This window comes from Diceros bicornis, chromosome 11 (genome assembly GCF_020826845.1).
Source record: "Diceros bicornis minor isolate mBicDic1 chromosome 11, mDicBic1.mat.cur, whole genome shotgun sequence".
In the NCBI taxonomy this organism is placed as follows: domain Eukaryota; kingdom Metazoa; phylum Chordata; class Mammalia; order Perissodactyla; family Rhinocerotidae; genus Diceros; species Diceros bicornis.
Window position 1 is genome coordinate 45,829,076 of NC_080750.1, and position 25,904 is coordinate 45,854,979.

The 25,904-nt window shown below is 35.5% G+C and overlaps 1 long non-coding RNA gene across 2 annotated transcripts; it reads left to right on the forward strand.

Moving 5' to 3' along the window:
* The first annotated feature begins 6,050 nt into the window (after positions 1 to 6,050).
* On the forward strand, positions 6,051 to 22,731 carry LOC131411425 (uncharacterized). 2 transcript variants are annotated; one of them, XR_009221559.1, is made up of 3 exons: positions 6,051 to 6,145; positions 6,945 to 6,990; positions 22,696 to 22,731. It is a non-coding gene; the product is annotated as an uncharacterized LOC131411425 (long non-coding RNA). The 2 variants fall into 2 exon arrangements; XR_009221558.1 differs by having other exon boundaries at positions 22,541 to 22,712.
* Positions 22,732 to 25,904: the final 3,173 nt, after the last annotated feature.

Sequence of the window (25,904 nt, forward strand, 5' to 3'; positions counted from 1 at the left end):
CCAGATTTGGCCTGCGATGTATGGTAGTTTGCCTACCTGTGATCTATTTAATAGAGATAAATAATTCTTAAAAGTGTAGCGAGGAGCAAATAATAATTCAAATCCCAAATCTCCTCTGTCGCGTGCCTTTTGTGACTGAGATGCCATGAATCCACAAATGCACCCATGTAATATTGTTTGACCTCAATTTATTACCACATATTAATGCTTCTTGCCCTTCAGTTACACAATGGTTATTTTTTATTTCACAATTTATTTTCTGATCTATAGTGAAGATTTCACAAAGAAAACCATATCGTTTTAGCAAATATTCTATAGAGTTCCAGTTCTGTTATTAGAATATTATAATGTGAGGAGTGAACATATGATAAAATAGCCAAAGGAAATTTGAGGAAAGGAAAAACTTTCAACATGGTTAAAGAGATATGTGTTAAATACATCACTGAATTGGATTTGAGTCAATAAAATTAAATTAAATTAAATTTCTAATTGCTCCATGGATGAATGAATGAATGAATGTTTAGAGATAGCATGCTCATATTGAAGAACTAGTAATAGCTGTAGGAAATGTAACACATTTTTTTGTTTTCCTCTCTTAACTACTTCCCTATTTTAATTTTTCAGGGAAAAATAGTCATTAAATTTCATGAGTGGAAAAGAACTTTAAATCCATCCCTATTTCATTTTTCATTGCTCAGGTTAAGAAAAAGAACCAATAAGAAAAATCAAATAAATGAACAAAAGCTCAATGTTCACATTCTGTATTTTAAATTTTATTCTTAAGGCCTTTTAATTCTGTCCTCTCTTTTGAGATTAAATATGATACATAGAAATTGTCTAGGTAACAGGCTTGTGAATGGTACATAATGAACACAAATATATGCTAGTTTTATTCTACTCTTCCTATGTCTTTACCCTGGTATTTTCATCTCTATAACAAATAGCAATCTGCTATAATTATGCAGTTATAAAAGTTTTCTCTCTGCCCAGCATTGCTAATGAACGTATCTGTATGGTTAAGGGATACATTGAGAGAATTTTAGACAACTCATTTATTGATTTATATTTTGTGGGAAAAGATCTTTTAAATATAGATATAATTATATGGCTCAGTACATTGTATTTAAGACTCTGTCTATTCTAGACTACTGCAAAATAACTGATTAGCAGTGGAAATTTCAGTCATATTTATATAACATAATATTTCCAAATACCTTTATCATTATTAATGTGTTTTATCTTTTAAAGTTCTCTGAAGCAGTTAGAGTTAGTAGTAATATATTCATTTTGCAGATACAGAGATGGGCTCCCAGGGGCTAAATGATGCAGACAAAATCAGAAAATTAGTTAATGATAGAACCTAAATTAGAACTCAAGTATCCTTCCTTCCTTATTGGATGAATAGTCTACTAAACTCTACTACAATAAATAGTTTTAAGATGTGCACACCATAATGCACACTATAAGTGTACATCTAAACACAACAAACTGACGTATCTTCCAAGTGGGGAGAGCAGGCTCAATTCAGAAAGCTGGATTAGGGCACAGCTTTAAAGGCCAGGAGAAGAAATTATGGAACCATAGTCAAGAAGAGATCTTTTAAGGCAATTTCTCTAATAACAGTTTTAAGGAGATAATAAATTGGGCCTGGTTCCTTAAAATAATGCTGACAAGAATGAGACTGGCCCCAGGCAGTAGGTGGGGACGAGCAGAGATCTGTCTCCTATGCTTCTAAATATCCTGAAGAGAGTTGGAGACAATATCCCGGCTTCTCCATAAAGGTCTTAGATGAGGCTGTCCTATATCCTTTCTGAAAAATACAGGGCTTCAGTACTCTAGTGGGAGAAAAGTCAAACATTTTCAGCTCTATAGCCTCTTGGCAAAGGAGTGATGACACTGATAAATACGTGCCACCCAGCCTGATGGTTTAGTCCCAAGAAAAGTCAAGGTAGTTTGCCGTTGTTTGGGGATATCTTCCTAACTATTAGAAGGGAGCTAGGATAGTGTTAAAAGCAAGAAGGATGTTTATTAATGTCATTATTAGTCTTCCATGAAAAGGGTTTCTACTTTGAAATAGTCTTATCTAACATACATCCCAGTACTTTTCAACTACGTTATCACCTTAGAGTGTATGTCATTCTTCACCAAACAGTAAAAGCACCATTTGACTGATCAGTTTATGGATTTAGCAACTTCTTTAAAAGATCAGTCAAAAAGCAGTTTTGAGCAAACCTTAGATCCAATTCTTAATCACTGTTCTAGATCTTTTACATCTATTGTCTCACTTAATTCTCATGACAACCTTATGGTTACTATGATTGTGCTCATTTTACAAATGAGGAAACTGAAGTTTAAAGAGATTAAGTAACTTCAAGATTTCACAGCTTTAAGCAGAAGAGCAAGAATTCGAGCCCAAGTCTGTCGAGCTCCAAAGCCCAAGCATTTGGGTCATTATTCTACGCATGACATTTGTTTAGAATTTCAAAGTTTAGACATAGAAAAAGAAAACTAACAGGTCAAGGTAGTACTCTTGTCAAGTAAACAGCACACAGTAAGCAATATAAAATTTCAGAGTAAGAAAAGATGACTATGATTTATAAAGGAGTGGGTTATGGCAAAATTCATCTCACTTAAATCTTGAAAGTTAAGAAATATACAACTAGATGGAGAGAGCTGGGGCATTTATCACTGGGATGTGTGGAGAGGAGATGGGATGAAGACTCAAAAAGACCAAGAGGTAGGAATGCTCAAAGCATGTTCAAGAACCAAAAATAGGCCAGTCCAATGGAAACATAATAATAAAAATGTACAGACACACACATACATGTACAATGCCAAAATACCTATGAATGAATATAATCAAGGTTCCCATTTCACAGTAAATATGCTGTGCCTTACTACTTATAAAGCATCTGTTTCTCCTATGAGAGTCCAGAAAATAATAAACCCTTCTTAGACAAGAGCAAAGAAATGTCTTGAAGAAATTACATACCAAGCTAATGTAAAGGCTGAATATAGCATAAGAATCAAAACAAATATTATATTCATCATGAACTATGCTAGTGCATCACAGCTTATGTCATCAATAGAGCCCAAGTTAAGCTATAAGGTGGGAGGAAAAAATTGCAAAGAGGTGATGAAGGCAAGAGATCAGGACTAGTGTGAGAATGCCTACATGGGCACAAGGCTTCTGGTGCCTCTAGGTTCTTAGCAACTCTACTCCTAGTGTCGGCCAAAGCTCAGACAGTAGGGCTCTCACAAGAATGTGCTTATCTTCATCAATGTCCTTAAAAAGAGAGATTATTACCATTCCTAGCTCAGTATCCTTCTTCCCTCTGCCGCCTCCTGTGTGGTGATTCTTCTTATGTTTTCATGGCCTACCTAGGCACTGATGAGACAAGAATATTGTACTTCACGCAACTAAAAGTGGCTGTAGAGAAGGGAGGGGAGAGCAGAGTCAGGACGTCGAGAATTCTTATAACAGCTGTCCTCTCTCCCAGTGAATAGAGAATCATTTCTCTTTCAAACAATGTTGTCCATTGTCCATGCATGTTTGTTTGCTAGAAACAAGAGAAAACATTTCCTCTCCATGTAAAATAGGAAACTATATGTAGAGGAAAATAAAATCTGTTCTCCATGGAAAGAATTTCAGCAACAATAGAGGTTTGACTTCTTTCCAGAAAAACATGTGTGTGTGTATTTCCCTATGAATAGGGGTGGGAGTTGGACACCAAACTGTGCTCACTCCCACATATTATATTTGCAGATATTGTTCCGGTCTTATAGGGAGAAAATAAAAAAAAATTAATAGAATTCTTTACAGATATCACTATGCATTATTACAAATTGCTTTGGTACACCATTGCCTTTATAAAGACTAGACTTTTAGGTCATTCCATGCAACTATGTGAAATATAAAAGCTAGACCATGATGCTTCAGCTTTGCCTACTGAAGCATCAGCACTTGTTCACTGCAGGCGTAGCTGTGTAGGCCCAAGGAAGAGAAGATGGTTCTGCGTAAAACAATAAAATAAAACAATCAAGCAAACCATTATCTCAACACCTAGTCTGTATAATACTCTGTGTTTCCTCTCCATGGTTTTATGTTATCACATTGTGCCCTGCACCTCTCCACATGAGTATAATACCAATACCTCAAACTCAGCATGTTCATAACCAAACTCTTCATCTTTCCCCCAAATCCATACCTTCTCTGTTTCCTAGTTCAGATAATGATAGCAATATCCTCCAAGGCTGTAAAGCTTGGCAGCACCTTGACCTTCTTCCTCTTGTTCACTCTTCAAATTCAGATGATGGTCATCTTTCACCACTTTCTACCCCCTCAGCCATGACCCTAATTTAGACTTTCAAAGTCTCTTATTTGGAAAAATCACGCTAACCTCCTTACTTAGTCTCCCAACGTCTAGTCTCCCCATTTTATTACCTCCTTCACACAACTGCCACAGCTGGCTTCTTAAATCTTAGATGTGATAATATTAATTCTCTGTTTGCAAGCTCTCATTGCTTCCTCACTGCTTACAGCACCATTTCCTTGGGAAATAAGCTTTGGCTTGTGCGAGAAGGCTTTCAAACAATGGAGAAAGAAGGAAGGGCAGGGACATAGGAAAGAATAAAATTATTTCAAAATCTACAAAAATACTTTTACCTCAAATTTGGTTTTGTGTTTTATTTGTTTATGTTTAATGGACTTATTGAACAAAACAATCCTATTTAGGAAAATAAGAAAACATATACTATGGATCTGCTTATTTTTGCAAAAACAAAGAAAGAATAAATCAGAAACTAATGTGAGTGGGTATGTACAAGGAGCAAATGTAGATTAGACCAAAATGTTCACTTTTCTGAATTTGCTAACTGCGCTGTGGTTATGTAAGAGAATACCCTTGTTTTTAGGAAACACATACTGTGATATTAACAAGTAAAGGAGCATGACATATGCAGCCTACTCTGAAATGGCTCAGATAAAAAAATTATCATAGTGTGTGTATATCTATGTGTGTGTGAGAGACAGAGAGAGAGAGAAAGAACAATAAAGCAAATTTTGCAAGGTGTTAAAAATTGGTGAATCAAGTCAGAGTCATTTTTATTTCTTGACAGAATATCTATTACTTCTTGCTTCTGAGGACCAACTAGAAGATTTTCCCTCAGTCCTAATATCTACTTCTCATCACTGATGGACTTGGAACCCTGGTAATTTGCTAATAATTCTTTAGCAGGAAAGATTGGCAATGTTTGAATGAAGTTCTTCATCCTTTGAACAGGGGTTTGCGGCATATGTTTAGCAAGTGGGTATTTTTTTGCACATTTTGGTAGATGTGTTGCAGATAGTTATTCTTACTGTAATCCATTGTCAGGTTTATTGCCTGGTCTCTCACGTATTCTTGTAAAATGAACATTTCTGGGCTTAAATTTCCCCATCTACAGAAAAAGAACAGTTAGGTAATCACTGGATTACATCTCTAAGGTCCTTTCTCCCAAAAAATCCCTTCCATATTTTACTTTCTCAATTTTCTTTTTAATGCAGAAGAAATTTAATTTTCTCACCCACAGCATTTCTGTTTCACCAGGGAGAAAAAAGTGACACATTCATTCATGGTTGAGGTAAAGCACGGTCTGTTGTCATGCTTGTTCCTTTCTACATAATTTTAATTTTTTAATTGAGCCTAAAATTAAAAGAAGCCTATTATAACTAGGACTCTAAAAATACTAACTCATGCCTAAGATTGCTTGCATTCTTATAAGTAAAAGAAAATTGTTGAAATAATTGATTTGTTGCCAGTGGAATGCCTTCAATTTTTATTGTTTCTCAGCACTGGTTTGTATAGCCATTGTTACACAGCTTTGCCGCAGTGCTAATTTGGCATTTACTAAAAATGTTCAGTACCATGAAAGAATGATCTGAAGGACAAAAGCTTTATAGTTGGTTACAGTATTTCCAGTGGTAATCAATGTTTACTTGTTTTGTAAATCATTGGCTAAATAATGTAAAAGGCAAATGTATTTCCTCTTTCTTTTCTTTCCCAAGGAGAATCTGAAAGGAACTGAATGCAAATGCAGCTGAGAAGCCCCACGTGAAGTCAGCCTGTGACCTGTGACCCACACTGGGTCTAGTTGGAATTCACAGGTTAGATGGCAAAAAATTCACAGACCCCTATTTCAATAACTGCAACACTGCCGGGAAAATCCATAGGTCAGGGTTTGATTCCTCTTTTCACAAGTACCTCTTACAGATACCCTATGACATAACAGACAGCCTACTTTAGAAAAAAATTTAATATGTATAATTTAATGAGAGCAAGGAGGAGGACCAGGTACACTCCTTAAGAGCAAAACTATCCATGCCAGCTCCAAGGACGCTATCAAGAAGCTGACAGCGATCGCTACAACCTCCTGGAGAAACTGGGGGGCAGTGCTGTCATCTCCCTGGAGGACAAGCCTTTATGACCCCCACTCCAGCCCCCTGCTTGGAGCATCAGGTGGCCCCTGACCTTCCCATGGGGTTGCAGGCTGCTCCCTTCCTGCCGGATCAGAGGAGTTGGGATGATCCCAGCAGTGGGAGGGCAAGCTCTTTACCTCAGTTGCCAAACAGCCCTCCTCCCCCTGGGCCTTCCTCTTCCTTCCATCCTTGATGGTTCTGGCCTTCACACACCACTTTTAAGTTTCTGATTCCTCTTGGGTTGAAGCAAACCAAGTGTCCCAAGGTACCCCAGTTTGAGAGGATGGTGCTGTATTTTATAAAGTATAAAACTATATTGATATTTTTAAATAAAATCAATGTTATATATTAGGCTTAAGTAGAACAGCCTCTACATTAAGGGTGGAAATCATTTTTTTGAAGTCAGTTAAGACTCACCAATTAAAAAATGGCTTTAATGCATTCATTCACTAAACATGTATTAAGTACTGTACTTATTATATACCAGGTTCTGTGGTCTTCAGGACAGCTCGCTGCTTTCGGAAAACTTACAGGTAAAAAATTTAAATAAAATTTTACCCTTTAAGTATGAATTTTTTAAAAATAAAGAGAAATATTAATCTGTGGTGGTTGAAGTTTTTGTAATGTGTCTATATTGTGAAACAGAGATATGTATAAATGATGAAAATGACAAGATTATAATTTAAAAAAATTTTTTTACAAATAACAAGTGATATTATTCTTGGAAACTCTTTGAGAATAACCTCAAAAAATGTATTGATAATGCTGCTTTCTTCTAAACCATGTTCTTAGTGTTTCCATATATATTATAATTTACTTTGTCACTCTACAAAAGCTTCCACGTTAAAAATTAACAGATGTTTCCAGGAATCTACAGGATCAATATGTTAGAATACTCCTGTTTTGCAGAAAATATTTTTATTTCCTACTGTGACGTCTAGCCAACTTCAAGCTTTTAGGATTCAGACATGTAGCTGGTGTTGACAACACTGTTAATCTTCCTACACAGACATTCAGGGGAAAATTAATAAGGCAGAGTAGGGAAAAGCTGGCGTCATTAAAAAAAAATGACATACTCAAACAATATTGTCATTGTCTAAATGCCAAGGTCTTCTTGGAACCGTAAAATTTTCATGATATCAAGCCTTACTGTTTGTTAACCAATATGCAGTTCTTACTTTCTAAAATATTCTCTATGTCTTTCTTTCCAAGAAATGTTATCTTCAAAGGAGAAGATAGCATTATTTTAAAACTATTGCTTAATGAAATCATTTTGCTACTATTGATTTTTAAATAAGGTATAAAATTATATTAATACTTTTATATAAAATCAATGTTATATATTAAGTTTAAGTAGAACAGCCTCTACATTAAGGTTGGAAATTATTTTTCTTTTAAATCAATTAAAACTCACCAATTGAAAAATAGCTTTAGAGGGGCCGGCCCCGTGGCTTAGCGGTTAAGTGCTCGCGCTCTGCTACTGGCAGCCCTGGTTCCGATCCTGGGCACGCATCAGCACACCGCTTGTCTGGCCATGCTGAGGCGGCATCCCACATACAGCAACTAGAAGGATGTGCAACTATGGCATACAACTACCTACCGGGGCTTTGGGGAGAAAAAGGGGAAAAAGGGAGGAGGATTGGCAATAGATGTTAGCTCAGGGCTGGTCTTTCTCAGCAAAAAGAGGAGGATTGGCATAGATGTTAACTGAGGGCTGATCTTCCTCATGAAAAAAAAACAGCTTTAGGAAGGCCACTCTCATTAATTAAAAAAAAAAGGAGGGGGGCCAGCCCAGTGGCTCAAGCAGTTAAGTGCGCACACTCCACTGCCGCGGCCCTGGGTTCGCTGGTTCGGATCCCAGGTGTGCACTGAAGCACCGCCTGGCAAGCTATCCTGTGGCAGTGTCCCATATAAAGTGGAGGAAGATGGGCACGGATGTTAGCCCAGGGTCAGTTTTCCTCAGCAAAAAAAGAGGAGCATTGGCAGATGTTAGCACGGGGCTGATCTTCCTCACGAAAAAAAAAAAAGGCTATAACTCAGCCATAAAATGGCAAATAAGCCAATTAAAAATCAAGCAACGAATCTGAATAGACATTTCTCCAAAGAAGATGTACAAATGGTCAATAAACACGTGCAAAGATGTTCACCTCATTAGCCATCAGGGAAATACAAATAAAAACCTGGAGATACCACTCCCCCGCCCACACTAGGATGCTGTAACCCGAAAGACACTGTATCAAGGATTGGCAAGGTTGTGGAGAAATTGGAACTCTCATATATCTTTGTGGGAATGTAAAATGGTGTAATCACTTTGGAAAACAGTCTAGTAGTTCTTCAGAAGGTTAGGTGTTGAGTTAACCTATGACCAGCAATTCAACTCCTAAGTATATACCCATAAGAAATGAAAATATACGTCGACACAAGAAATTGTACAGGAATTTTCGTAGTAGCTTTATTCATAGTAGTCAAAAAGTGGTAATAACTCAGATGTCTATCAATTGATAAATGGATAAATAAATAAATTGTGGCAAATAGATATATTGTGGTATATCCACACAATGGATTATTATTCAGCAATAAAAAAGAAGTGAAGCATCTATACATGCTACAATATGGATAACTTTGAAAACATCATGCCAAATGAAAGAAGCCAGTCACAAAAGTTGTGTATGATTCTATTTATATGAAAGTTCCAGAAAAGGCAAGTCTATATAGACAGAAAGTTAGTTAGTGATCTCCTAAGTCTAGAGCTGGGAGTGGGAGGAAATGGTGAGTGATTGCTAATGTGTATGTGCTTTTATTTTGGAGTGATTAAAAAGTTATAAAAATTATTGTAGTTATGGTTATACAATTATGTGAACATACCAAAAACCATTAAATTGTACGCTTTAAATAGGTGAATTATACGGTATGTGAATTATATCTCAAACCTATTAAAAAATATCTGAATTGAAGAAAACATTCAAAAATTTCAATTCCATTCTTGTCTAGTACATGTATTATCTCAAAAAATAGTTGGAAAAAAGTTACTAAGTAGACGAGACTATTGGAGTTGCCTTAAAATGTACAAGATTCACTTATAATTAATAAATTGAATAAAAAACTATTCTGTTGAAAACATAAAATAAAGTAATTTTATCCTTAAATAACTTAAATGTTTTCTAAGATGAGTGTACATGATTAATTTATCTGCATTTTCTTCTCAGAATCATTAAATAATTATTAATTTAAGTAAGCCAAATTTAGCACAACTTTTCATGTAATGTAGTCTGTATTACTGGAGGTCTATGAGAATAAATTTTTAAAATTTTTATCTAAATATTAAATTATTAGCTTACTTATTCTCTAATATTAGTATTAAAGCATTGCAATTAAAATACTATTACCAAAAATATTAGAATACTCTCATATTCCTGGATAAAATTCTAAATATATATAATAGTAATGATATATGTTAAAAATATGTTAATAAAAATAAGTAGTATGAATGAGAGAAGTTAATATTTTTAAATACTTGATTGAAATACTTTGGTTGTGCCTCATAAATAAGAATGTCTACCGACGCAGCTTCATTAAAATTTTGCTATAAAGAAAATTGAAGGGGGCTGGCCCAGTGGCATAGTGGTTAAGTTCATGTACTCCGCTTTGGCAGCCCAGGGTTAGCGAGTTTGGATCCTGGGCACAGACCTACACACAGCCCATCAAGCCATGCTGTGGCGGCGTCCCCATATACAAAATAGAAGATTGGCACAGATATTAGCTCAGGGACAATCTTCCTCACCAAAAAAAAGAAGAAAATGGAAGGAAAATTAATTCCATTCCAAAAATTATTTTAGAAATAGAGAAGCATCCTAGCCAGATGTGATGTTGAAAGCATGTTTGTCTATTTGCAGCTCTGCATTGAATAACATTTTGGATCGAAAATGCTCACTTCCAAGCCAGGTCATGACAGCCATTCAGTACGGCCGCATAACTGTTTGAAAGAGTAAGCAGGGGAATTTGCAAAGAGCAAGTACAATAGACAAAACAAAAATTAGAAGCACACTGGTAACTTAACAAAAGAAACTAAAACTAACTAAACTAAATTGGGCATTGAATCTCAGGGGAAAAAATTCTGAAATTTTCACACACAAAAAAATGGGCCATGAGGGATTTACTTCATTGAAAGTTTGCTTCATCCAGGATCACGAATCACTTACAAACACTTAAGTCACGGATGGTTTCCATGGTGACACAAAAGGCCCAAAATGGAAACAATTTTTATAGGTTCTTAATTCACATAATGGCCAAAACTGTCTAGAATAGTAGTTACAGCCCAGGATTTAATGGCCGCAAGCAATTCCATAGAAAGGTAATTGTATTAACAATAAAGAAATGATAAATCACAATATTCTAAAGCAATAGACCACAACGGCTGAAACATTCATGAGTTGCTATACAAAATAACACTTCCGGATTTCTTAAGGTATAGACTGTATTGATAAAATTGTTGATTCTGCTTCAAATTTAATATGACCTGCTGTGGTTGAGAAAAACCAACATAAACTGTTGCTATGGTATTTATATATTCAGTGCACATTCCCTACAAAATAGTTCATGGAACTAAATTTACATGAAGACATTTTTATTCAAATGTTTTGCTATACACACAGGGAATAAAAGGTATTATTACAGGGCACTTATGAAGTGCTATTCGACTCCAGTCTCTCCTAACCTGCATTAAATAATCACCACTGCTCTTGAGACTTCCCTGATCTTTCATTTAGTGGAAAGAAAATTGCTGGGCTATTTTGTGCCACCAACATAGCCCTTCCGAGATAGGAGAATTGCTACAATTATTTTGCTTCATCTTTGGATTTCTCTAGCCTGTATACCCTTTCTATATTGGAAAGAAAAGGCGAAATGTAAAGGACAGATTATTTGAGTTGACATAGTATGCAATTGTCTTTATTCCCCATCTCACCTCTAATACCTCTGCATAAATTAAGAGAACTAAAATGCTTTTTATATTTCTTTATAGGAGCCCCAGTATACTAGTTACGAGCAGACAGGATCTAGTAGTTTATTTTCAGTCTTTCTTGCATTAGTCACAGAGTGAATTAAACCCAAGGACTAGAATTATGAAATAGCTTACCTTTTCCCCTGTCATTATTGTATGGTGCTAAATATAATTAGGATTCTCTTTATCCCTAGTTATTTTATTAAGTAAAAGGACAGTGAGTTCAGTCTTATTATTACTTAGTACATATTAAATGTTAGGTTTTATAATATAAAAGCTGATCAATTATGTAAAACATTTTTAAAAGAGTTTGTTGAAAGCAGGCACATTCTTTTAATCTGTTTTGTGATAAATTTCTTCATCCAAAAGATATTTACTTGATTTTTTAAGCTAGAGACTATTACACTATCCATTGCTTTCACCGACAAAAAAAATCTAGTGGTAGCAAAAGAAGTAGACTTTCATAGCTGTAAGGCTGCATTGTTAGAAATAAGAATCAAAAAAGAAGTAAAAAAATCTCCTGAAAGGAAGAGGATGAAAAACAAAACCACTGGAGATGGGAAGAAAGGTTCTAATGGTGAGAAATTGGGTTGAAATGTATAAAACTCTGATTCAGGAAATAATTTAATTCCGACATTTTATTAATAATTAATAATTACAAGCATTTACTTTTTATCACACTTTTTAGGGCTTTCCATTTATAATTGCATTCAATCCTCACAGCCCATACTGAGTGACGTATGTATGTACTCTGAAAGCCCATCACCACAATAAAAATAATGTATATACCATATTCATTACCCCCAACTAGTCATTCCTTTCTCCCTTTGCCCTGCTCAGATAGCTATTGATCTGTTTTATGCTAGTATAGATTAGTAGGCATTTTCTAGAGTTATATATAAATGAAATCATAACGTGTGTGCTCCTTTTCTATCCAACTTCTTTCCCTCAGCATAGTTATTTTGAAATTCATCCATTTTGACGCATGTATGAATAGTTCCTTACTTTTTATTGCTTAGTAGTGTTCCATTGATGGATATTCCACCACTTTTTTATCCATTCACATGTTGATGGACATTTGGATTGTTTCCACTTTCTGGTTATTACTAATCAAGCTTCTATGAACATTTGTGTACAAGTCTTTGGGTAATTCTCTTGGGTAAATGCCTAACAATGGAATGGCTGGATAATGTGATACTTGTACATTTAACTTTTAAAGATACTGCCAAACTGTTTTCCAAAGTGGTTGTATCATTTTACATGCCTGCCATCAGTGTATGGGTGTGCCAATTCCTTTACATCCTTGCCCACATTTGGTATAGGCAGTCTTTTAAATGTTAGTCCTTTTTGCACAGCTTGTAGTGACATCTCACTGTGGTTTTAATTTTCATTTGCCTCATAATTAATAATATAATTGCTTCTTATATGCTCATCTGCCATTTGTAAATCTTCTTTTGTCAGGTGTCTTCAGATCTTTTGCCTATTTATGTGGGTTGGTTCTTTTTTTAATATTGAGTTTTGATAGTTCTTTATATATTCTGGATACAAGTCCTTGAATTTTCTGCTCGTATATGGCTTGTCTTTTCATTTCCATAAGAGTATCTTTTGAGGAGCAGATTTTTAAAATTTTGATGAAGCCCAATTTATCAGTTTACTCCTTTGCGGATTACACTTTTGGTAATGTATCTAAGATACCTTCGCCTAACACAAGGTCACAAAGATTTTACCCTGTGTTTACATCTAGAATTATTACCATTTTAGGTTTGATATTTAGGTCTATAATCCATTTTAAGTTAATTTTTTAGTGGTAGGATATAGTATGGATCAAATTATTTTGTTTTTTGTTTTTGTTTTCACATATGGATGTTCAATTTGTTACCACCACCAGTTGTTGAAAATCATGGAATTATCCTTTCACCTCTGTCAGAAATCCATTGTCCATAGACGTGTGGGTCTATTAATGGACCCTCTATTCTTTTCATTAATCTATTTCTCTGCCTTAATGGCTATACCAGACTACTTGATTGCTGTAGCTTTATTAAAGGTCTTTAAACAAATTAGTATTTGTCCTTCAAATTTGTTCTTTTTCAACGTTGTTTTGGCTATTACAGATCTTTTGTACTCATACGAATTTTAGAATCAGCTTGCCAATTTTTACAAATACAGCTACTGGGATTTTGGTTGGGATTGCATTTAATCTAGTCATGGTTTTGAGGAGAATTAACATCTAATCAATATTAAATCTTCTGACACATGAACAAGGTATCGGGATATATTTTGCCATTTATATAGATCTTTAAGTTCTCTCAGCAATGTTTTGCAGTTTTTGGTAAATGAGTTTTTCACGTCTTTTGTCAGATTTATCCCTAAGTATTTTATATGTTCTGATGCTATTGTAAACTGTACTTTTTATATAAATTTCTAATTATTTGTTGCTAGTATAGAAAAATAATTAATTTTTATTGATTATTTTCAGCAATCTTGCTGAACTGATTAGTATTAGTAACTTTTTTGTAGATTCCATTAGATTTTTCTACATAGATAATCATATCATCTGCTAATAAAGACAGTTTTACTTCTTTTTAATTTAAATACTTGTATTTCTTTTTCTTACCTGATGCACTTGCCAGAACTACTCATATAATGTTGAATAGAATTGGTAAAAGCAACATCCTTTGGCTGTTCCTGATCTTAGGGAAAAAGACTTTATGAGTATGAGGAAGTTCCCTTCTTTGCCTAGTTTGCTGATAGTTTTTATCAGGAATGGATGATCAATTTTGTAAAATTCATGCACTTATTGAGATGATCATACGGCTTTTCTTTTGTAGTTTTTAATATGGTTAATTGCAGTGACTGATTTTCAAATATTAAGTAGACCCTGTATTCCTGCAATTAATCCAACTTCGACATTATATATTATTCTCTCTATATATTGTTGAATTTGATTTGCTAAAATTTTTAGAAATGTTCTATATTAATAAGAGGTATTGTTTTGTAACTTTCTTTCATTGTAATATCTTTTTCTTGTAACTGTTTTAGGGCGATGATTTGCCTCAAAGAAGGAATTGTGAAGTATTACCTCCTCTTCAATTTTATGGAAGAAGAGGAAGTTTGTGTAGAATGACATTTTTCCTTAAGTGTTGATAGAATTCATCACTGAAACCATTTGGGCCTGGAGTTTGCTTTATCGGGAAAAAAAAACTGCTACAAATTCTATTATTTGAATGAATATAGGGCTATTTAGTTTATTTCTTCTTGAGCGAACTTTAGTAGTTTGTGTCTTTCAAAGAATTCATCAATTTCATCTTAGTTGTCAAATTTGTAAGCATAAAGTTTTTCATAATATCTCCTTTTTGTTTTTTCAATAGCTATAGGATCCAGAGTGAAGTCAGCTATCTCATTTTTGAGACTGGTAATTTGTCTTCTCTCTTTTTTGCTTATTCAACGTTGTAAGAATTTCATTAATTTTATTGATCTCAAAAAGACAACTTTTGGGGGCCTGCCTGGTGATGTAGTGTTTAGGTTCACAAGCTCCACTTCAGTGGCCCAGGGTTCATGGGTTCGCATCCCAGGTGCAGACCTATGCACTGCTTGTCAAGCTATGCTGTGGCAGCATCCCACATATAAAGTAGAGGAGGATAGGCACAGATGTTAGCCCAGGGCCAATCTTCCTCAGCAAAAATTGGCAACAGATGTTAGCTCAAGGCTAATCTTCCTTACACACAAATAAAGCTTTTGGTTTTATTGATTTTCCCTATTTTATTGTTTTCCATTTCATTGATATCCACTTTATTATTCCTCTTTATTATTATTTGTTTATTATTCCACTTTATTATTGCCCTTCTTTAGCTTACTTTGGGCTTAATTTGTTCTTCTTTTTCTAATTTCTTAAGGTGAAAACTGAGGTCATTGATTTATGTTTTTCTTCTTTTCTAATGCAGGTGTTTACTGCAATAAATTTCCCCTAACTACAGCTTTAATGGCGTCACACAAAATTCAATATTTTTATTTTTTCATTTTAATTCAGTTCAAAATACTTTCTAATTTCCATTTTAATTTCTTTTTTGACACATGGTTTATTTACAAATATGTTATTTGGTTTTTCAACATTTAGGGATTTTTCAGATATCTTTCTGTTCTTGATTTCTAATTTAATTCTATTGTGATTAGAGAAATACTTTGCTAACTTGAATCATTTAAAATATATTGAGACTTGTTTTATTGCTGAAAATATGATTTCTCTTGATAAACATTTTATGTGTAATTGAAAAGGATGAACATTTTATTGTTGAGCAGAGTATTCTATAAATGTCAAATAGATCAAGTTGGTTAATAGTGTTAAGTCTGCTATATCCTTGTTGATTTTTTCTCTACTTGTTCTATCATTTATTGAAAGAGGAGTATTGATATTTATCACTATCACTGAGGCTATTTCCTTTTTCTTTGCAGTTGTATCAGTTTGGCTTCATGTATTTTGAAGCTCTGTTACTAGGGACATAAACATTTAGAATTCTTATATCTTTTCGTGAACTGACCACTATCTGTAGGATAAAAGATTTCATCAAATTTGGAAAAATTTTGGTCATCATTGCTTCAAATATTTTTTCTGCCTTTCCACTTCTCTCCGTCAGGAACTTGAATTACAAGTACACGAGACTGCTCGAAATTTTCCTACAACTCACCTCCGCTTTTCGTTTTGAAATTCTTTTTCTCTCTGCATTTTATTTTGGATAGTTTCTGTTACTATGTCTTCAAATTCACTGACTTTTCTTCTGCAACGTCTACTCTATTGTTAATTCCATTCAATATATTTTTCATGTCATACATTGTACTTTTCTATTCTAAAAATTTGAATTAGGCCTTTATATCTCGCTGAACACATTGAACATATGGGATACAGTTATAACTGTTTTAACGTCCTTTTGTGCTAATTGTAACATCTGTGACAGTTCTGGGTCAATTTTGATTTTCTGATTATCTTCTTCGTTATGCATCATGTTTTCCTACTTCTTTACATGCTTGGTAATCTTCAATTTAATGACAAATGATGAATTTTCCCTTGTTTTGTGCTTTATTCTGGGATGCAGTTAAGGTACTTGGAAATAATTTAAGCTTTTTGGATCTTGCACTTCTGATTTTTTAGGCAGATTTACAGAGGTGCTCAGTCTATGGCTAATAATTTCCTAGTACTCGGGTAGGACCTTTCTTGAATTATGAGTTTTTCCAGTCTGGCTAGTAGAAATGGGAACTATTCCCAGCCCCGTGTGAGTGCCAGGCACTGTTCCCTCTAATCCTTTCGGTTGGTTGTTTCCTCAGCCTTGGATAGTTTTTTCTTCGCATGCATGCACTGATCAGAGCTCTGTTGAATGCTCACAGGGGATCTTCAGATCTCCAGGGATCTAACTGTGCAATTCTCTTGCCTCCAGTACTCTATCCTGAGAACTCTAGCTTCCTTGGTCTCCCCAGACCAACCCTCAGATCCAGCTCCTCAATTCAAGGTGTCCAGTTGGTTCTGCCTAGGTTCCCCCATCCCGTGCTGCAACCTGGGGGCAGTAAACTGGGAAAATGATAGGACTCATTTTATTTGTTTCTTTCGAGGATCACTATGCTTCAATGCCTGATGCCTGTGTCTTGACAGTTTTTACATACTGTCTAGTTTTTTTGTTTTTGTGTTTCTTTCTTAGTTTTGTCAAAGAGAAGCATATTTTCAGTCCCTGTTACTATATCTTATGCAGAAGAAAAAGTTCTCCCCACCTTTTAAAAAACAACTAAAAGAACAAAGGAAAAATCAAAAGACAGTTAAAGAGAGAACAGGAAAGGGCTGAAAAAATGTACTCTTCCTAGCTTGTTTTGATGTGCAATAGCTGATGGATTAGCTTTCTTTTGCTGCTGTTACAAATTGCCACAAACTCAGTGGTTTAAAACAACACAAATTTATTATTTATTGTTATGTAGGTCAGAAGTCTGACACAGGTCCAACAGGCTAAAATCAAGATGTCAGCAGGGCTGTTTCTTTCTGGAGACTCTAGGAGAGAATTTATTATCTTGCCTTTTCCAGTTTCTAAAGACCACCTACATTCCTTCGTTCATGGCTTCCTTGTTCCATCTTCAAAGCCAGCAACTTCGCATCTTCTGACCGTTCATCTGCAGTCACATCTCCCTCTGACAACAGCAGAGAAAGATTCTCTGCTTTTAAGGACTCCTATGATTAGATTGTATCCACCTAGATAATCCAGTATACTCTCAACTACCTCCAGATCCTTAAATTGATCACATCTGCAAAGTCCCTTTTGTCATGTGAGGTAAAATATTCACAGGATCTAAAGATTAAGATATGAATATCTTTAGAGGATCATTATTCTGCCTACTGAAGCTGAGATTTAATGTCTTAGATTTTACTATTCTATTCATTTTTAAGCAATGAGAATAACAGTCACAGAAATCCTTTTAAAATCATTCAGTCAAATATGAAGTTTTACGAAAAGAATTTCTTTTCCACCTAGTTGATGAAAAAAATTAATTGGAAATTTAAAAATTTATTAACTGCTTTCTCTGTGCAACTCACTAGTAAGCCCTCCTCTGTCGACCCATGATATTGTTTTTTTCCTCAGTTACCAAGACTAAAATAATGAAGTGTAGCATACAGTGAATTCTATATATTTCAGGGTCGAACCACGCTTCTTTGCATTTACTCTCAAGAGTCTTCTCTAATTTTTTTTTGTTGTTAATATTGTTTCTCAAACCAATTTCATAAGTAATATCACTAACGTAACAATAGCCAATATTTATTAAGAATTTACTATAAGCCAAGCCCTTGGTTTAATATGAATAACTCCTTTGACATATGAAGTAACTGCTATCATTATCCTTATCACTATATGAATAAAGAAATTAATCATAGAGAAGGTAGTTTTCCCAATGTTTTAGAAGTGGTAAAAGTGGGGGTAGGATCAAAGCCAGGGCAGTCTGACTCCAGATTCTGCAATCCTATTTTCACTGCATCTTGAGTTCCTGGAAGGCAGGGACTATGCCTTAATATCTGGTTTACTCCTTCAAAGCACCTGATATTATGCCAGCAGTTAAACTTATAACACTTGTTTAATCAATTAATACTTATTTCTCTCATGTCTTTAACTATTAAGCCATTTAGACAGATTAGAGTCTCCCAGAGATGCCTCTGGATTTGGTGGGGAGGAGGTAAATATGGAAGAAGTGGCAGGGAACATAACAAAACTGCCGTTAAATATTGGTCTAATCGAAAGATAATGCCATGCAGTTGCTGCACAAGCTGGTCAGTCACACTGGGAAGCCTTGTTGTAGCTAAAAGAGATCTGCTGTTATTTGCCTGCATGAACACACGCATATGTATCCCTGAATCTGGAAGACTAGACATGATTTCTATCTTCTAACCTTGAAATAGTTAAACTTGAAATTGTTTTCACGAAAATCGTACAAAGCAGAGAGTCTTGCAAACTTCACAAATTGTTGACATGATGGGCAGTTGTTGTGAACAACTTCTAAACAAAGAAGGAAATAAAGGACTCCCTCCCTAGTGGTCAATAGAAACATTTAACTCAAGGCCACGACCCTCGGGTTCCTCACAACTCTGTTTTCCTCAAATAGGAAAAAAAGGAAACATCTAGCTAATTATCTGAGCTCGTTTCTATTCCTTGGATGTATTCTAGGTCCATCATCCAAGATAAAATGACTTGGAAGAAGTTGCCCACCTATATTAGTTTCCTAGGGCTGCCATAACCAATTATCACAAACTGGCTAGATGAAAACAACAGAAATTTGTTCTCTCACAGTTTGGGAGGTTAAAAGTCCGAAATCAAGGTATCAGCAAGGTTGGTTCCTTTTCAAGGCTCTGAAAAAGAATCTGTTTCATGCCTTTCTCTCAGCTTCTGGTGATAGCCGTCAATCCTTGGTGGTCCTTGGCTTGTAGATACATCACTCCAATCTCTGCTTCCATCTTCACAAGGCCTTTTCTTGGGAATTGCCTTCTATGTACAAATTTTCCTTTCCTTATAAGGACACCAGTCATATTGGATTAAGGTCCAACATAATGACCTCATCTGAACTTGAAAAAATCTACAAAGACTCTATTTCCAAATAGGGTCAAATTCACAGCTACTGGCCATTAGGATTTCAATATGTCTTTTGGGGGACACAATTCAACCAATAATACTACTATATGTGTTGAAGAATTTAAAAGTTGTGTTAAGAATCTGGATACTTTATAGAATTCAGTGATTTGGTTTTACTTTGAAGACCATCACCTCAGACATCAAAGCCCTGAGAGAAATCAAGGAAAATGTTCAGATCATACATTGGCCGTTAAAATATGAAATTATAATGCTTCTTTCCTCAATACCATTTACGTATTATTCATCAACCATGTGAGGCTTGTATTCCTTTTTCCTCTTGTATTATCTGGTTAATCCCAGATTCCCCTATATCTGATTCAACAGTCACTTAATCAGCAGCTATTTAATGGCCTCCTATGTGCTCAACACCATACAAAGAACTGTGAGGCTAATGAAAATGCAATAAATGTGATATTAGAAGAAATCAACCAATCCAATCTTCTCCTTGTACTCAGAGGAGGAAACTAAGACCCAGAGAGGTTACTTGTTTCTTAAAGTTAACCCTCTAGTTATTTACAGAGCCAGATATCCCCAGGTATCAATTATACCTAAACTACTCTTATTTTCCATTCACTGCTATACCGTGATGCCTATGAAACTCACAAAAATATATATGGGGTAGCATCGTTTCAGTTTTTGCTCTCCTTTGCTCTCCAACCCTGATTGCAGCCAATGTGGGAGAGAAGGCTCCCAATTTTGTCTCCAGGAAAGGAATTCTCCCCTCTGCATTTTACTCTGAGGACCTAGAAGTATATTATAATATGTCAATATGGCAAACGTTTGCCATTATCACTCTTTACCCTAATAAATAAGCTTATAGAAAAAGCCAAGATCTCTTTCAGGTTCTCTGCAGCTGCTTTACCATCTCAAGGTCAGCTTTCTTCCCGCAACTCTCCTAGTTCTCAGTATTTCAATTTTCTCGTAAAAGCACTGAAGGGTTTGCTTGGGCAGCTGCTACTGTCCAGCTCTGAATAGAAAAAAGATAGTCACACATAGAACAATCACATTCTTAATCAAATAATGATTTATGACCTCGAAAGTGGGCAATAAAAATTCAGATTGACTTTTCTGTAAGTTACGCCTTCTTCACTGCAATTCACTCGTCCTTTCTCCCATTTTCATTTTCTGGACAATCAGAAATCTCAGGCACTATTGTGGCCTTATACTTGCAGGAATAAATTTTAAAAGGAAGCATGATTAATTTTGCCTCAATCCCTTTTTTTAAAATCAAATAGGAAATATTTCACAGTATGCAAGTATCTTTGCAGCACTAAGTACATTCATTTATTAAGCTACCTATTCCCAGTCAAAGAAAAGGGAAACATTGAGAAACTACACAGGAGAAGGGAAAATTTAGTCAAAATTAAAGATAAAGCAATCTAGTTACAACATATTTTAACTTAGTTACTAAGCCACATATTACTTAAGGATATTGCTAAACATAATATTGATAAGAATTAGACTAATAAATTTGAACAATATAATCAATCTACATAAAGTAGTTTGTAGCTCATAACTCATAGCTTTAATAGAGAAACATAATAAGTTTTTTTCTGGAAATAGCCAGATAATTTTATTTTCAATCTACATCAATTCCACCAAAAATAACTTTGCAGAGACAGAATATAGCATAATATTCAAATCAAGAGCTCTAAAGTTAGGCTTCCAGGATTCAAGCCAGACACTGCAATTTACTTGCTATGTTAATTAGCCTTTATAGGGTTTCCTCAGTTTTCTTACATAGCATTATCGTACATACCTTCCTCACAAGTATGTTTGTGCAGATATAATGGGATAATGCATGTAAAGTACGTGTTGTAGTAAGTGCTCCACAGGTTATCTACTGTTATCTGCCTGAAAAAACCATGTTAAATAAGGTATTTGGAGCATAAAATAATGGAAAGAGAATGCAACAAAGTGTTAACAGTGGTTAATATCAGAGTCATGCAACTATGACTGATTATTTTTCTCTTTTCCATTTCCAAAATTTTTTTAATGCATTTATATTGTATTTAAAACAGAATATAGTTTTATGAAAGTCATTAAGGCAAATATATTACAATAGAAAACTTTAAGTTATTCTTAATATTTTCTCTATGGAAACTTCCAGTCTCTAGAAACCAGCATCTTCTCCCCAACATATTCACTTCTCACCTCAAGATGAGGCTTATCAAAGTCTAAACCCCAAAGAACTCATTGCATGGCACTAATTCAACCAGCTCTTTATAACTAAGAGTCCTGTTTTAAAATATCCCTAGAATTAGAAACTCATGTTCTGCAGAACAGAAGAAAAATAGAGCTGATTCATTTGTATAAGATGTGGAATGGTGTTATTATATCAAAGTGCTGGATTTGTATTAAACATTTCCTTGTAATATATTCTCCAAATGTGATTCTACTAAAATTAACTGGTATTGATTGAATACTGCATTAAGGAATTGGGAAAAATAAATATTCATTTAATTCTGGGGATGACTTTTTCAACATGAAGATTATTCAAGTCAAGTGCAATACCTTGAAATCTAACTATAAGAATGCAATGATTTTAGGTGGGGGTAAAGGGGAAAATCTATTTGTTTATTTAACAATAAGAAATTCAGAAACAATTTAAGGCAGCTTACATAAATACATTTAGTACAAAAACTATGTCCACATAAGAGAAACTTCTTTGGAAATTTACAATTAGTAGATTTATGAGTAACTCACTTTAGAAATATGCAAAAGCCATACATAATTACCATGTTAAAGCTAGTCATTTGATTTCTCATCCTATATAAATTTTGAAACAATATTTTGTAAAAATGGAGGAAAAAGTTGTGCATAAAGATAAGTGAGAGGCTTTTCATAAAATTTCCTAATAAGGTTACAAAAAATGAGAGTTTGGCCATGGCCACTGAAATTTAATCTGGGTCAATTTCCTTTTTTTTTTCCTGGTAGCATTTCTAAGAAAGTGGCTCATTTGCTCCTCTAGAATTTAAAAGTGTAAAATACCGGAATATTGTTGCATAACCTTCTCTGGAGTTACATGATCAGAGAAGATGCAGAGGATACTAGCAAGCACATAATGTGACCCCTAACAACATTTTCTATAGGTGAAATGAGGTAAGAATAAGCATCAAGAGAGTGACATCAGCATCATGGCGGAGTGAGCTTTCCCGTGAACTCTTCCCCCGACGAGATACAACAAAAGCAACAGTCACAGACCAACAATGGAATCCCAGACAGTGAAAAGCTAGAGCGGAGGGATCCACACTGCCACACATCTGAGAGCTGAACTTGCTGGGCCCCCGGAGGAAGTGGGGAGAGGTAAGGAGAACTCCTCTCCCTCCCCATCAGATCAGCGATCCCAGTCCGCGCAGCTCCCAGAGAGGGGGGAGGGGCGGCCCTCAGCCGGGAAACCGTGGCTCTTCGGACTCTCTCAGCCAGTGGGAAACTCCCGCACAGAGGACTCAGAGGAGCCACAGGGCTACCATCAACATCTGAGCACCCCAGAGAGCGGATAAAGAGGGGCAAACGAGAAGCCTCCCACGTCAGGGACCCAGAGGGCAAAAGAGAGAGCTCCCCCCTCCCCGCAAACTGGACTCTGCAGCTCAACCGGCCAGACCAGACCTAGCGATCCGCAGCAGACCAGACCAAGCGATCCGCGACAGACCAGACCAAGCGATCCGCGGCAGACCTGATCAAACGACTGGACCCGTGGATCGCAGCGGGAAAAAAAAAAGCAAAAAAAAAACAAAACTGCGGATCACAGCAGAAAAACCGGGGCACAGCGCAGGGGGCTTAGACTACAGGGCCCTTTACCACCAGACAGTGGCGGCAGGTGGAAATTGCAACCAGAGATTTCCAGGATGAGGAAAAACAAAACCAACACAGGAACCACAATGCAAAAATATATGATATCACCAGAACAGAAACAAAATGACAAGCACCCAGAAATCAACCCCGAAGACATAGAAATCCATAAACTAAATGACAGAGATTTCAAAATAGCTATCATAAAAACACTCAACGAAATACGAGACAACACAGACAAACAATTCAATGAGATTAGGAGTTTCTTCACAAAAGAGATCGAAATCATAAAGAAAAACCAATCAGTGCTGATGGAGATGAAGAACACAATGGAGGAGATAAAGGAGAATCTGGAATCTTTAAAGAACAGAGCTGACAATATGGAAGAAAGAATTAGTACTTTAGAGGATAGGAATACAGATATACTCAAGATGGAAGAGGAGAGAGAACTAAGACTAAAAAGAAATGAAGAAAGACTCCAAGAAATATCTGACTCTATTAGAAAATATAACATAAGAATTATAGGTATTCCTGAGGGAGAGGAGAGGGAAAGAGGAACAGAGAGCCTATTCAAGGAAATAATAGCTGAGAATTTCCCAAATCTGGGGAAGGAGCAGGAAATACCAGTAAGCGAAGCCAACAGGACGCCTATATATATTAACAGACAAAGGCCTTCACCACGACACCTAGTGGTAAGGCTAGCCAGGGTCAATGACAAAGAAACAATATTAAGGGCAGCTAGACAAAAACAAAAAATAACGTACAAAGGAACTCCCATCAGGCTCTCAGCGGATTTCTCAACAGAAACTTTACAGGCTAGAAGAGACTGGAATGATATATTCAAAATACTGAAAGACAAAAACTTTCAGCCAAGAATACTCTATCCAGCAAAAATATCCTTCAAATATGATGGAGAAACAGTAACTCTCCCAGATAAACAAAATCTAAGGGAGTTCATGGCCACGAGACCCCCACTACAAGAAATACTCAAGAAGGCCCTCAGGCCTGAAAAAAAGAAGAGAAAGGGAACACAAAGCTTGGAGCAAGGAGAAAAGTAGGTAGACAAACTCAGAAAAATAGTAGATCTTTACCGGAATAGGTTAGCAACCACTTAAATACTAAATTCAAAGATCAAAGGAAGAAATTCACCAAAAATAAATTTAACCTCATCACTGTAAACACACAGCCACAACACAAGATAGAATAAGGTATAACAAGAACAACTTAGAAGGGGAAGAGGAAAGTGACTGAATTGACTTAGTATAAGGAAATAGGAGGCCATCAGATAATGGACTATCTCATACACAAGATTTCTTGCCCAAACCTCAAGGTAACCACTAAACAAATAATCAAAACAAAACCACATATGATAAACAAAGAGAAAACTAGAAGAGTCATAAGACAGAACAACCAAACTGAATTGGCAGTCCAAAACAAATAGGACAAGAAACAAAGGAAATGCAAAAGAACCAGAAAATAAGTGACAAAACAGCAACATTAAGCCCTCATATATCAATAATTACCCTAAATGTAAATGGATTGAACTCTCCAATCAAAAGATACAGAGTGGCAGGATGGATTAAAAAGCAAGACCCAACAATATGCTGCCTTCAGGAAACACATCTTAGCACTAAAGACAAGCACAGGCTCAGAGTGAAAGGATGGAAGACAATACTCCAAGCTAATGGCAAACAAAAGAAAGCAGGTGTTGCCATACTCATATCAGACAAAGTAGACTTCAAGATAAAACAGGTTAAGAGGGACAAAGAAGGGAAATATATAATGATAAAAGGGACATTCCATCAAGAAGACATATCACTTATAAATATATATGCACCCAACATAGGAGCACCAATGTACATAAAGCAACTATTAACAAACCTAAAAGGAGAAATCAACAACAACACAATAATAGTAGGGGATCTTAACACCCCACTTACAGCAATGGATAGATCATCCAGACAAAAAGTCAATAAAGAAATAGTAGAATTAAATGAAAAACTGGAAAAGATGGACCTAGTAGACATATACAGAGCACTCCATCCAAAAACAGCTGACTACACATTCTTCTCAAGTGCACATGGAACATTCTCTAGGATAGACCATATGTTGGGAAACAAAGCAAGCCTCAATAAATTTAAGAGGATTGAAATCATAACAAGCATCTTTTCAGACCATAAGACTATGAAACTGGAAATGAACCATGAAAAAAAAACTGGGAATGTGACAAAAATGTGGAGATTAAACAACATGCTACTGAACAACCAATGGATCATTGATGAAATTAAAGGAGAAATCAAAAACTATCTGGAAACAAACGAAAATGATAATATGCCATATCAAACCATATGGGATGCAGCAAAAGCGGTCCTGAGAGGGAAACTCATAGCAATACAAGCCCACCTTAACAAACAAGAAAAAGCCCAAATAGGCAACCTTAAAGTACACCTAACAGAACTAGAAAAAGAAGAACAAACAAAGCCCAAAGCCAGCAGAAGGAGAGAAATAA